The following is a 15,673-nucleotide window of genomic DNA, read 5'->3' on the forward strand; positions in this document are numbered from 1 at the left end:
AGAAAACTGCATACTCAAGATGTATTTCTTAAGGTTATTTAATAACTGTTAAAGAGATAATATTGGTGCATAAATCTGGAAACCCATACATCAATCTAGTAGAAAGAAATGTTTTCTTGAATTTTATTTTTTGGTTACTGATTTGTGATGCCCCAAGACCATTTTAGAAATGATCATTGTAGACCTTATCTGTCATGGAAACAAATTTGTTCCTTGGGTGGCTGAGCAACACGAAAGGAATAAATTTCTTAGAATTGTGAAGGATGCTATCCATTATTGTTACAAGTTTGCAATGAAAATGACTTTATCGTTACATAAAGTGATAAAATTTAAAACTGTGTAAGATGATGAAGAAGCAAGTAAAATACATATCTAATATATTAGCAACAATATATTGCTATATGTAATACATTTATTTATTTAGACAATGTTTTGAGTACATCAAAGCAAATGTGGAACAGCTTAAATCTGAATGTTAATCCAAGGAGTAATAAAAATGAAAAACTAATGCCTGCAGGGTAGTAGGCATTAAATATTCCTGTTTTCTCAACGCTGAACATTTACATTTTCTGCTTGGTTGGCAGGTGTGAACCCTGCAAATCAGAATTCATTTCTGCAATTTTATCATATAAATCTGTTTCACTTAGCTTTGGTTATTCTACACTGTTTCTAGTCTAAACCTCAGTGAAGCATCCCGAGTCTTTTTTTTTTCAAGAATAAGTTGGTGAAAACATAGAGCAAAACTCAGTGGAAGTGATTCTGTAGGTTGAACTTAGCCTTCACCCTCTTTTCTGTGCCCCTTTTATAAGAACCTCACTGCATAAGTTGTGATATATCACCGTTATATAGCCAGGCACATCCTTACCCATCTGGACACTGGTAAATATATTTCAAAATAATTATATTTATTACCATGTGTAGATCCATTAACAAGAATATTAAGGTTTTTAAACAGTAGAAATAAATTGGAAAAAAATTAATGTTCTACCAACCAAATGTGTTGATATCACAGTCTGGATATTCAGATTCTCTTTAGTTGTGTATATATAGTTTTTGCTTTGTTTTCCTAAATAGCTTTGATCCCCTGAGTGATTAAGAGAAATGACTTCATCTATTGTACTTACTGCCTACTGTTTATTATTTGTTGTCGACAAAATGGGGATTGGTGGTATATAATAGAGAGTAAGGAAATGCTCCCATCTGCTTTTTCTCTGTCACCAGAACAGCCACACTTTACCTGGTCCCCAGCCTGACCCTGCCAGATTGTGGAGCCATTCATCATCCTCACCAAACCTATTCTCCCACAGGAGCCAGAGGGCACTCATCTTTCCTTTAATGGAAATCCCACCTCCACACCCTTGTTCACTCTTCTCCAAAGGCTAGTTTCATGTTGGTTTGCATAATACGCCTAGTAAATATAATGAGAAATTGGCTTGGGTTTCATTCCACCCATGTTGAAAGTCATGTATATAGTGGTCTACTGCTATTCAGCAGAGAACATGTATGCCTTACCAATGGACTGAGCATGAGTTGAGCAGAAAACATGTTATGTGATTAAGAGGAATAGTAATTCATTAATTGTATTAAACTTATATGTGGCATATGTATGTTCATGTTGGTGTACGGAGGCCAGAGATCACCATTGGTTATCTTCTTAAGTTTATCTCTACCTTCTGTTTTGAGGCACGGTCTCTTAATGAACCTTGAACATCAGCCATATTGACTATCCAGCAAGCCTTAGAATGCCACCTGTTTATATCTCTTCAGTCCGGAAATTGCAGGAAGGGGCTACTGTGTCCAGTTTATATAGGTGATGGTAATTGGCTGTTGGTCCTTCTGCTAGATGGACAATCACTGTAGCCATCTCCCCAGCCTCTGTTATACTCTATGAAAATAAAAACTTAGATGTATTTTAATCATTGCAACTTTGAACTGTTTGAAGAGAGTAATATAATGCTAGTGTTTATCATAATAAAAATGCTATTTCTAGAAGATCATAAAATGAAACAGCTAAATCTGATCATTTTCTGTTGGAAATGATGAGCTATCAACTTTTTTTTTGCTACTTTAACTCGAGACTTTCAGAAATGACACATAGATGGTATTTTACTTTGTTTATTAAAATGTGGAAATGGTATTTGGGAATTAAATTTTACTTGTGTTAGTAGGTCCATGTGTAATTATCACTTTTTTCTGCATTACAGATAATTTGTGAGGCCTAGCAGAGCAGAGTTATCTTCTTTAATTCAATGGTAGTTCCTCAGAATTTACCAAGATATTTGCATATTCATAACTTTTTGATGGCAATTTGCTCATCTCAGAATCTATTTCCACATTAGCTAGTGAATTATAAAATCTACTGCATATTTGTGCAAATATACATGAGCTCATGCAATTGCACACATCATACATAATATGTTTTGCACTTAACAATATTGATTGATAAAGAAGAGTGAAACCATATTACTTATTCATGTAAATATGGCACTCATTCAGAATCTTGGAGAAGAGGCATAATTTAAGAAACCAGTGTAGAATTCACAACTGGAAGTTTAACAGTGTAGCAGAAAGCACAGAATGAGGAAAAGGGAGGGCTGAGAGTGAGGTGGAAAGAAGGCTAGGGCTGCTGAGGGAAACTCTAAATAAAAAAGAGAGGAGAGAAGTGAAGCTGCTTCAAAGGGCTCAAAGTATTTGTGTCAGGCTTTAGGAAGACTGGGGCAGCTGGAGAAGAAAAGTAAGTACCAGTAAACGCCGTTTGAGTCTATCAGTTCTGAATGTGCATTGAGAGATTACATGCTTGACTATACCAGTATGAGAGCAAAAAAGAAATCAGTTTGGTATCAAAAGGAAGGAAGAACCTACTAATTAGTAAATAATTAGTTGTAGCTCACCACATGAAACCAGTTTAGAAAAAAAATGAAAAATAAAAATTAATGTGAAATGGGATAAGAATGATTAAGACGGGCCTGAAGAAGTCCGATGTCAACCACTATGGTACAAGAAAATGAACTGAGACATAATTTAAGCTTTTGAAAACAACTGTTTTTCTAATTAAATTTTAATAATAATATTAATAATAAAGAAAACATCAAAAACAGGCATACATAAAAAATACCAGAAAATTACAAACCATGATAGAATGTATATGGTGATGTCAAAGAAGAATTAGAGCACCTTCGGTAATAAAGAAAGGAGTTGAGGAACTTAAATGGTAAAATTTAAAATTTATGTTAAAGACATAATAGGGGTGATCATGCCCCTCCCCTACTCAAAAGACAGCAAGTGGTGTTGAAGAGATGCTTGCTCGGCCCTTAAGAGTCTTTGGTGCTCTCACACTGGAACTGACTTCAGTTCCCAACGAACATAGCAGGTGATTCACAAACACATGTCAGTCCAGCTCCAAGGGACCTGACACTATTCTGGCTTCTGCAAGGAACCTTAAAATGTGGCATATACTCAAACATACATGCACATGCCCACATGCGAGCACACACATACACACAAGTAGGTAAAATAAATCTATTTTTAAGCTATCAAATAAACACATATAGCCACTTCGTTATTGAAAATGTGATTTGAAATAATTTACTAATCCACTAAATTAGCACAAACAGGAATCTATAACAATTTGTCCTCATACTCACAATAAGTGTGGTTCTTAACCATCAAGAAGATTTCTCTTTGCAGCAGACAGAGACTATTACAGAAAACCATGAGGAGTGAAAATGGAGTTGTGGATCCTAGTCCCAAGAGATACATTTGCAAAACACTCCAGCACCTAAGGCTCAGAGATCGCTGTGGAAGAGGAGGGTGTGCGGAGATTGAAGGAACAATAGGATCAGGGAATTTGCTTTAAGATTGTGTCTCCTGGTAACATCAGAAGTTACATTTACAAAGTCTCATCAGCATGTCAGTCTAACTGTAAGCGGAACAAAGATGACACCGGAGAGCATGCCGAACTGTATGGGAAAAGCCCATGAGACTTCAAGCCTGCACAGAGAACTTTTCTCAGGCAACTGAGAAAAGCTGAGAATCAAAGAGGTGGCCTCCTCCAAAGAAGAGAACAGTTGATTGTCCAGTGATGTAATTGGCCCCAAAAGCATAGTAACAGGTAGCATTATCCAGACTGAACAGATTATATTTAGAAATGTGTGTGTGTGTCTGTGTGTGTACAGACATGCAATAAAAACTAGTGGAAAAAGGATGAAATTATAGACTTAGTGTTGCTGTAAGAATCAGATTGCTTTTAAGAAAAAAGAAAGACTTGGATTTATATAATTGTACATATGCATACACACACACCAAAATCAATTCATCTCATCTATCTCTGTTATAGAACTTTCATAGTCACATATAAAAAAACATAGCTCTATATTCATTAAGTAAAGAATAAATGTTGGTTTAAAATGTCCATTGAAAGTCTTTAAATAATTTATCATTCACTTGAGTATTAAGAAATACATATTTAAAAAGTAGAGCTGGAGTATTTTATATTTCTGTAAAACTACAATTTAACAGAATGGGTGTTGAACATTTTAGTGAACTTTATTGAGCTGTCATTGGTATAGTAAACTCCTGAATACCTTTCATGTCTATAATTTGATGAGTTTACACATTTATGAATCTCCAAAACTATTATTATAATCTTCATAAATGTCCTTCACTTCCAAAAGTCATGCCCACCCCCTCTTTTATTTCTGGTGTTCCAAGAACATTTAACATGAGGTCTACTTCCTACAAAATTCTTAATTTATTAAGAAATTAACAAATGGTAAATGATAAATGAAAATAGAAACCAGTAAAAAGAGTGAATTATACCATATAACAAAATGAAAGCAAAATTTAGATATAAGTGTAGAGATTTTGAATAACAAAACAATGAATAAAAAAATGAAAAATAAGGAACTTAGTGACTAATCATAAGAAATTATACAAAACTATGAAAAAAGATGAAATAGAATTTAATAAAACTGGTATAAAAAGCTAATGATAAACCAGCAAGCACTATTAAAGACTAAACTTATCAGTATTGATTTACTTTTTGAAATTAATCATAATTAAGAAGTTATAAAATACTAACTTGAGTGCCTTCATTTTTATATGAAATTTTCTCTACTATAAATATATATAGTTTAATATGAAACGACTCTACTCAGTCAAAGAAAGTAAACTGTAGTAAGATATTGTTCCTCTGAAAATGTTGTCGGAATCCAGCCTGGGTATTGGTCCCTTTATTCTTTATCCTCTTCACTGCAGAGGTCCTTGTGCAGACCTAGTGAGAAGTGGCTGGCATGCTATCAACAAGACAAATCATGCAACCCGTTTGTATCTGTGGGCTGCCTACAAGGACCAGTTCTATCTTTCGGTCACATGCATGACCACAGAATAGGGAAGGCATTAATCTCCCATGAAGCAGTCTTTAAATATTGCCTTCGTTAATTTTACCTTCAAATAGTTAACTATTACCTTCAAAATGAATGAGAAATAATTTATGTAGGTTAATTGTTGGGAGTTAACAAGCAAACACATTAAGTCCTATTGATAGTTTTCTATATTTAATTGAATCATGTAAGTAATATCAAAAGAAGTTTTATAATTAAGATTTAAAAATCCATGGAAGGAAATGGGTTTCTTCCATTATTGGTAGTTTAAAATTACTTTTAAATCCTAATGGCATTGGAAAGAAAAGTCATGTGTTCATAAACTTATTGCTATAAGCTTTCTTTTATTGAGCTACCAAATTTTAACAGTAATCATAAAAGAGCAGAGGACTGTATTTATGTTACATTTATAGTACAGTAAAATCATTTTGAATTAGTGTTGATTAAAAAACTCCTCCACATTTGAATAATACATAAATAGTTAATGCAATTCCATTGATGAGTTTTTTTTTCTCATTCTGTAATTATTTGTGATGTTCTAGTTTAGTGGTTGATAATGTGGTACCAATGGAAGTATAGTTGAAAACTTCGTACGGGAAATTTTCTTAGCACGGAGGTTAAATGCTTCAGGACAAACATGTCATTCTAAACTTGGGTGTCATGTATGATCTTTGCTATATGAATGGTAGTGTCTGTGCCAAAGACTTTGCCTTTGAAAAACACAACACAGTATATTAGTTTTACAAAGTGTGTGTGTGTGTGTGTGTGTCTGTGAGTGTGCTTAAGGAAACATTTTTGAGGGCAGAGCTCAGATGGTGGCATAAATAACAAAAGATAGGATTTGAATTAATTTTAGGGGAATTTCTGGGGTACCTCTAGATTAACATAGACAATATTTATTCTATCATTACTGAGCCTCAAGAAGAATTAAGACATCATGTAAAGACAGTGTAGTACATAGTATTTGAAAGAGAGTGACATAACTTAGACCTGTACTCTAGGGACATGAAGGGTTGAGGAAGGAGGATCACAAGTTTGAAGTAAGTCTGGCCTACATTTTGAGACCTACATTTTAAGTCAAAACCAAACTTAAACCAAAAATCCAAGCAAATCTATAACAACAACAAAAGCAAGACAAAGTAGTGACACAATTAAAAACCAACAATTAAAATATGCTTGATCAGAGACAAAAAGAAATTATTGATAGAAATAAGTCATTTCTTCTAAGTTGAAAGATAAAAACAAGCTTCTCATTAGGTTATATCAAATAACTGCCTACAAACTGATTATCTATCTGTCTGTCTGTCTATCTATCTATATCTATATCATATCTATATTTATATCTATAGATATATATTAGTAAATATCTATCAAGAATATATATATACATATATATATATATTCCTGTTAATGTTAATAATTTTTTCTTCCCTATATAAGCTGTTTTCCTGGAAGAGAAGTACTGTTGATGTTCTGAGGTTATGCCGGAATACTTTAATCCCTTAGTAAATTTTCAACAGCATGGCATTGGATAGTGGGGCTTTCTAGATTGATTTCTACTTCACATGCAGTAAGAACACCCAAGAGTAAAGTAAGTGCCGTGTTGGTGTGGTCCTAATGAAGATCTGGTAGGTAGTAGAAAGAAGAGGCTTTTTTGTGCTTTCCCCTTAGCAGTTGGCAATCACAGAAGTGATGCTTGTAAGTGAAGAAATTTTCATTGGGTGGCGGTGGAGCATGCCTTTAATCCAGGCTCATATCTTTAATGCCAGCAGAGGTAGGTGGATCTTGTGAGTTCAAGGCCAGCCTGGTCTATGGGGAGTTAGTTCCAGGACAGGCTCTAAAGCTACAGAGAAACCCAGTCTTCAAAAACTGGTCTGGAATGAAAAAGAAAGCAGTATATACAATTAAATAAATATAGTAAATAATTAAGATGTACATATTCGCATAGTGACACCCCATCTTGATTTGTTTTATTCAACTCAACACAAGCAAGATTTATCTGGTAGGAGAGAATCTCAGCTAAGAAACTGTATCCATCAAATTGGACTGTAGGCAAACCTGTGAGGCATTGTCCTAATTAGAGATTGAAGAAGAATGGCCCAGCCATGGTGGTACTATTCATGGGGAGTGGTTATTTGTTGTATAATAAGAAAGCAGACCGAGCAATGGAGAACAAGCCAGGAAGCAGTTTTCCCCATTTCCTCCATAGTTCTGCCTCAGTTCCTGCCTCCATTTTTTTAACCTTGACTCCTTGGTTTGCTTCATGATAGACTGTGATCTATATGATGAATAAGCCCTTTCCTCTCCACAATGACTTTTGGTCATAGTATTTATCACAGAAACAGGAAAGTAAAGTAGGAAATGCCTAATGTGTGGTATTAAAGATGACTAATGGAAAGTGAAGTTCTGGAGTTCTTCTAAAAAATTACATGTATATTTAAAAATAACTTGATTTTCCTCATTAAGGAGAAGGGCAGAGATATTGTTCAACTTTATATTTAAATATGAAAGCTTAAAGATTTATAGAAAGTGGTTACAACTAGAAAGAGAAAACAAAATTTCTTCAAATCAGTGAAAGAACAATTTTGGACCAAAGAAAGATAAAAATCACACTATTGTAGAAACAGCAAATACGATAATTGTAATTTCTGTTTGCATTATGAAGGCATTATCAGAGTATGAAACAGTAATAAAATACCTCAACAAGGATGAGAATTATATTCTACTTATATAATACTATATTAGAATCAATCACTGAAAATTTAGAAGATAAAACTAATGTTATTATAATTACTAAAATAAATGGTGTTGCTCTATATTACTAGACAAATTTGGCAAAGGTACTTTTAGAAAGCATTTAAAATATAAGAAATCATCAACTCTCCAGAAATACGTATGGTTTCTGTCTTCAACATGATATTTATAATGAAATCTTTAAGGTGTAGATCCAGTGTTATCCTTTAAAATTCCAGTTGAGTAAATATGTAAAGCCACTGTTATAATTTCTGGGTTTTATTACTCACTAGGAATTCTTGGATAAAAGACTGTGTCTATTTCTATGAAAGCAAGTGCATTAAAAGTGGCTGAAGTTCTCCCCCCCCCCATATGTGTGCTTGTGTGTGTTGGTGTATATGTGGTGTACTTACATGTTTTTTATTTTATTTTAATTTTTAAAAAGAAAACAATCTATCTTTTTCATTATATATACCAATCCACGTTCCCACTCCTTCCTATCCTCCCATTCCCTCTATTTACCCAAGCCCCCACCCCCATCCACTTCACTGAGAGGGTAAAGTACATTGCTTTGGGGAAGGTTCAAGACCCTCCCTACTATATCAAAGCTGAGCAAGGTATCTATCCAAAAAGAACAGGTTCCCAAAAAGCCAGTACGGGCAGTAGGGATAAATCCTGGTGCCACTGCCAGTGGCTCCTAAGTTATCCACAGCGACTGTCAACCATATTCAGAGGGACTACTTTGGACCTATGCTTGCTCGATTCCAGTCCAGCTAGAGTTGGTGAACTCCCATTAGCTCAAGTAAACTGTTTCAGTGGGTGTCCCCATCATGGTCTTTCACTCTTTGCTCATATTCTCACTCCTCCCATCCCACTCTTCAACTGGACTTTTGGAGCTCAGTCCAGTTCTCCAATGTGGGACTCTGCCTCTGTTTCCATCAGTTGCTGGATGAAGGTTTAATGGTGATATTTAAGGTATTCATCAGTCTGACTACAGGGCAAGGCCAGTTCGGGTACCCTCTCCTCTATTGCTTAAAGTTTTAGCTGGGAACATCCTTGTGAATTTCTGGGAATTTCTCTACAGCCATGTTTCTTACTAGCCCCATAATGGCTCCCTCAATCAAGATATCTCTTTCCTTGCTCTCCTCTCTATCCTTCCTCCGTCTCAACCTTTCCATTCCCTCAAGTCCTCCTCACCCCCCCCTTTCCCCTCTTGTTCCCCTTCCACCCCCCTCTCTCCTCCTACTCCCATGTTTCCAATTTTGTCAGATGAACTTGTCTATTTCAACATTCCAGGTGGATCTATATGTTTTTCTTAGGGTTCACCTTGTTACTTAGCTTCTCTAGGATCATGAACTATAGGCTCAATATTTTTTTTTATAGTTAGTATCCACTTATGAGTGATGTTCAACATCTATAGGCATCATGGAAATGCAAATCAATAAAACTCTGAGATACCATCTTACACCTGTCAGAATGTCTAAGTTCAAAAACAAAGCACAAATGATAGCTTATGCTGGAGAGGATGTGAAGTAAGGGGAACACTCATCCATTGCAGGTGGGAATGCAAACTTGTACAACCACTTTGGAAGTCAGTATGAAGACTTCTAAGAAAATTGGGAATCAACCTACCTCGGGAACCAGCAATACCACTCTTGGGCGTATATCCAAAAGATACTCAAATATACTAGAAAGACATTTGTTCAACTATGTTCATAGCAGCATCATTTGTAATAACCAGAACCTGAAAAAAAAACCTAGATGCCCCTCAACCATAGAATGGATTAAGAAAATGTGGCAATTTATAAGTTATAATTTTACTCAGTAGTATAAAACAATCACATCTTGAAATTTGCATGAAAATGTATGGAACTAGAAAACACTAAACTGAATGAGGTAACTCAGACCCAAAAAGATGAATGTATTATGTACTCACTTATTAATGGATACATGTTTGTTTTAAGGATATGGACCTGAATGTGCAGGAGCTGTGCACATATGTGTGCGCTGATATGATTGCCAGAGACTGATGTAGAGTCTGTCTCAGCTAATGTTTGGGACGGGGTCTCTCCCTGCTTCTGGCCTTTTCTCTACAGTTAGAATACTTGACTAGCAAGCCCCAGAAAGCCTCCTGTCTCATGCTCATGAGTGTTGGAGTTATTGACACAAACCACTTTACCAAGCTTTTACACACTTTTGTGGCAGCTACTTTACCCATTAAGCTCTTACCCCAGTCTAGGCGTAAAGACTATTAGCAGAAACTGAGAGGAATTCCCAAGATCTCTGGAGTGTAAAAACCTTAGACACAAAATTTAAGATTCTTCCTTTTCCTAATCACAAAGAACAATACACATTGTGTGACTCAGTACATTAAACATAATAATAATATTAATATTAAAATTTTCATGGTTATATTTGGAAAATGTTATGGAAACATCCAATTGCAAATATTAACAAATAAAATAGAAAGTGAGCGAATTTACCTTCTTTCCTGGAAAATTTGTGCTTTAAGTTAAACAAGTAGCTGATGAATATATTCTCCTGTATAGAAATAGACACAGTTATGTAATGGATGGAAATAATTAAATTATAACCACCATTTTCCAGCCTTAGACTTTGTGATAAATGTCAACAACAGCAGGAAAAGTATGAAAGTGTCCAAGCTAGATGTACTGGTCAATTTACAAAGAGAGAAAGAACTGTTAATTAGGTTCTCAGAGCCCCATATGTTTTGACACAAAAAAGGAATTTAAAAGCCCATTTTTTTTTGGTTTGTAATTTCAAAAAATTATGAAAAGTACAGCAGACAGAGAAACAGGGATTCAGACAGAAAATGTATGGAAATCTGCAGACGTTTCTACAAAGACTGGCCAGTTGTGACATGGAGATTATTAATTTTGAAGGTTACAATCATATTGTGGTTACAGTTTTGGAAGGAGTAATCTCTTTAGGTTATATAGTGATATATTTACAGAAAAAAAACCCAAGAGAGTAAAGATTCATTTCAAAAATAATTACAAGCTGGAGAAATAGAACAGTATCAGCTGTTTGTTCAAGGTTTGGAAGGAAACGGTATCAGTTGTGTGATTTGCTGTACTTGGCTTGTGTTTAAAAATACCCATTGTGCATTTTTTGAGACAGGATTTCTCTGTGTAGCTTTGGAGCCTGTCCTGGAACTCGTTCTGTAGACCAGGCTGGCCTCGAACCCACAGAGATCCACCTGTCCCTGCCTCCCAAGTGCTTGGCAGTGGTGGTGCACACCTTTAATTCCAGCACTCAGGAGGCAGAGGCAGTCAGATCTCTGTGGATTCGAGGCCAGCCTGGTCTATAAGAACTAGTTCCAGGACAGACTCCAAAGCTATAAAGAAACGCTGTCTTGAAAAAAACCAAAAAAAAAAAAAAAAAACAAAACACCCATAGTCCAAAAGGTCAAAAGTAAAATGATATCTATACTAATAGTCTTCTAAAAATGTAATTTCTATGATGATGGAAAACCCTTTGGCTATATTTCTAATTTCAAAGGAATTTGCATATATAGCTACAAATAGAATTGAGGAAAAAAGCAATAGTGGAAAAAGATTTGATTTTCTTTTTATATGAGTATTTCATTGAAGTGAGTTCTCTTATGTTTATATCTTTGCTGATAATGCAGTGAGAAAATGACAAGTGCTTGGTAACATATTAATGCAAACTTTAGTAATGGGCAGTGTTTGTGAGGAAGGAAGTGGGGTGCTAATGAGATGCTGGGAATCCTACTCAGTAGGTGAGATGCCAGTCTTCCCTCTATATGTGCAGAACATGTGTACTTAAATAAGTTTGATACATACACACACTTACGTATAAACTAAGAGTGTGTATGTGTGATGGATTTGCCATTTTTCCACTTTCCTGTGCATGTGTCTAGTTTCCAGTATTTGCACATGTGTAATTGTGCTCTCCTGTCAGGACATACCTTATTCACGGAGGTAGTATCTGTTGCTTGAGGACAGAGCTCACTAATATGCCTAGTCTACCTGGTCAGCTTGTTTCTAGAATCTACTGTCTTCAAGGGCTGGAATTACAGCTTTGCTGAGGCATTCTGGCAAACCCAGCCGGCATTTTTATTTATTCAGTTTTATTAAGTGATAGATCCTAAAACCTATATTTTTGAATATTCTACAATAGCAATTACACTACAAACAATTGGTCAATAGTTTCAGACAATTAAGTTTATACCGCCAGAAAAGCAACAATTTAAATGAATAGGCAGTTACACTTCACAAATATTCTTTGATAATTCAACAGCTTTACAATCTTAAAGTAAATTTATTAATTATGGTTAGTGAAAAGTGTAGTGTTGCTTATTATGTAACAGCACATCTTAGACATCTATCTGTATAGTAATTTAATAGAGTCAGAACATTTTCAGTGGACTTGTTTAACATCCATTATTTGAATCCATTGACTGAATCCCCTTTTGATATTTACTCCTTCAGGAATTTCCTTAAACAAAGCCTTGGAGATTTTCCTTAGGAAACAATAATATGTGACTGAATTTTGGCACCACTCACAATCATAAGCAGTAAAAGTTGAAAAATGTTTAGTATTTTTCTGACTTAAAAGTTACAAAAGCCTGAAGACAGAATTAAATAAAAAAGGAAGCTAATCAAAAATCTTCAAGTAACCAACTCATCTCAGAAAAGAGTCCTGGAGGCATTTGTATTGCTCAAGGAAGAGAGACTAGATTATAGTAAATATTATCCTGAGAAGTAGTGAAAACTGAACATTATTGGGTCTATCTTTTTCTGACACAAATGGTTATCTAATTCCTTTTTTATCTGTTCTACTACAAAGGCTTTCTTTAATCTTCTTAAGTTTCCCTAAGAACATTTAACTGTGAGGCAGAGAGCCCCGTTCAAGGTCTATCTCCTACAATTCATTCTATTGTATTCACTCAAACACTTCAGCTCAAGTTTTACTTTCCATTGCGATAAAGTAACTATTCTAATAATTATTCTCTTTTTCTTAGGACAATTGTGAGATCAAACAGTTATTTGCATGAAAGTGTGCTTGAAAAGCTTAAGAGTAGGCTTTCAGAGATATCAAGGAGGAGGTGGTTAGAGACTGTTGCTCTGGCTAGAATTCATGTCTACCAGCTCTCATGAACCCAAACAGATGCCACCAAGGCTGCCTTGCTGGGGAATGTAGCTCCCCAAACCCACGTTCCTGCTCCTGGGCCCCAAACCCACTAGAAATGTTCCTACAGAGACTGTGACAAGTGGGCCCAGATGCAGTTCAGCCAAAGCAGTTTCCTGATGCTGTTAGAACAAGCCTTGGACCTCAGGGATTAGACAAAATGATCCAAGATGGAAAAGGCTGATGGAGGAAGGTCATTGGCTAATAAAGAAACTGCCTTGGCCCATTTGATAGGCCAGCCTTTAGGTGGGTGGAGTAAACAGAACAGAATGCTGGGAGGAAGAGGAAGTGAGCTCAGACTCTATAGCTCTCCTCTCTGGGGCACACGCGATGAAGCTCCGACCCAGGATGGACGTAGGCTAGAATCTTCCCGGTAAGAGCAACTTGGTGCTCCAAACATTAATAGAAATGGGCCAGGCAGTGTTTAAATGAATAAAGTTTGTGTGTTGTTATTTCAGGGCATAAGCTAGCCAGGCAGTCAGGAGCTGGGTGGCAGGAATGCAGCCAACAGCTCCCACAACAAAAGGCGATGTAACCATCAGAAATGATGGCGCCACCATTCTGAAACAAGTGCAAGGATTGGACCTAGCGATAGTAATGTTGGTGGAGCTGTCTAAAGCTCAAGACTTAGAAGCAGGATGACTTGGAACCACGCCAGCGATCATCATTGCTGGCTGTCTCTTAGATTCCTGTACCAAGCTTCTGCAGCAAGGTATTCATCCAAGCATAATTTCTGAGCCATCATAAAAAGCTTTGGAAAAGGGTCTTGAACTTTTTAATGACATGTCTTGATCTATATGTAACTGAGAAACTGATAAAAATTTTTAAATAGTGCAACCACTTAATTCAATTCAAAGGCTGTCTCTCCGTCTTCAAATCTACTCTCTCCAACGAGTGTCAATGCAGTGGTGAAAGTGATTGACACAGGTGTGGCCAGCAGTGTGGATATTAGAAATATGAACACAAGTTAAAAGCTTGGTGGAGCAACGGATGCCTCTGAGCTGGTAGTCTGTCCCATTCCAGTGCCAAATAATGCCTTAACTAAAGTTGAAAAGGGTACAATTGGGCTTATTCACTTTCTTTGCTGTTCCTCAAACAGATGCAGATAATCAAAGGGCAATCAGTATCTGACTATGCCCAGATGGATCAAGTGCTTTAGAGAAGAGAGAGCCTATATTTTAAATCTGGTGAAGTAGATTTAGAAAAATGGATGTAATGTCCTTCTCATCCAGAAGTCTTAAGATGGTGTGCTTAGTGACGTTTCACTACATTTTCTGAATGAGATAAAGGTTATGGTTGTTAAGGATACTGAAAGAGAAGACACCGAGTTCATCTGTAGGAAATCTGGAACTAAACTTGTTGCTAATTTTGACCAGTTTACCACTGACATGCTGGGTTCCCCTAATTTAGTAGAGGAAGCCAAATTAAGTGGCTCTGGAAAACTATTCAAGATTACAAGCCCAGATTGCACAAGCCCACACAAAACAGTTGTAATTTTTGTTCTGATTCTAACAAACTAGTGATTGAAGAAGCTATGTGCTTCCCGGGCTGGGGTGGCGCATACCTTTAATCCCAGCACTCGGGAGGCAGAGGCAGGCAGATCTCTGTGAGTTTGAGGCCAGCCTGGTCTAGCTCCAGCTAGTTCCAGGACAGGAACCAAAAGCTACTGAGAAACCCTGTCTCGAAAATAAAAAAAAAAGAAGCTATGTGCTCCATTCATGATGATCTCTGTGTAATAAGAAGATAACTCTTATTGCACTCCAGAGCTAGAGTTGGCTGATTAGTTATGAACAAGTAGTGTAGAATCCTGCTGTGTTCAGGCTTTGCAGATGCTATGGAATTCATTCCATTTACACTAGCTAAAAATGCTAACCTGAACCCATTCCCATAGCAACAAAACTAAAATACTGGCATGCCCAAGAAGAAAAAAACTACAAGCATTAATGTCTCAAATGTTGGAATTTTCAACATTTTGTTGGATTGATTTCCCAGCTTCTGTTAGTGTTAGTCAGTGCTTTGACCTAAGCAACTGAAACTTTAAAAAGCGTTCTGAAAATTAATGATGTGCTAAATACGTGATAATCTGCATAAAGCAAGCCACTGGTACTGTTATAGACAGAAGGACTGAGGCTGGACTGTAAGATGATCACATTGGTGTTCTTCTTTTCTCGAAACTTGCTTCTTCAGAGCTTTTGGACATTGTCTTCCAGTAGGCATCTGTTTGAAACTGTACTGAAATGACTTAATGAAAATATTAAATATTTGGTTTTAGTGTTTCTTTCTGCTATGTAGTACTTCATTGCATAAATGTACCACATCTTCCTTATCTGTTCTTTGGTTGAGAGGCATTTAGGTTGTTTCCAGCTTCTGGCTATGACAAACAA

General features: G+C 36.2%; 1 pseudogene; it reads left to right on the forward strand.

Annotated features, from left to right (window-relative positions):
- The window catches only part of LOC142834737 (T-complex protein 1 subunit delta-like), a 51,770-nt pseudogene extending 36,961 nt beyond the window's left edge, over nt 1-14,809 (forward strand).
- Nucleotides 14,810-15,673: the final 864 nt, after the last annotated feature.

Source organism: Microtus pennsylvanicus, chromosome 14, assembly GCF_037038515.1.
Source record: "Microtus pennsylvanicus isolate mMicPen1 chromosome 14, mMicPen1.hap1, whole genome shotgun sequence".
Classification (NCBI taxonomy): Eukaryota; Metazoa; Chordata; class Mammalia; order Rodentia; family Cricetidae; genus Microtus; species Microtus pennsylvanicus.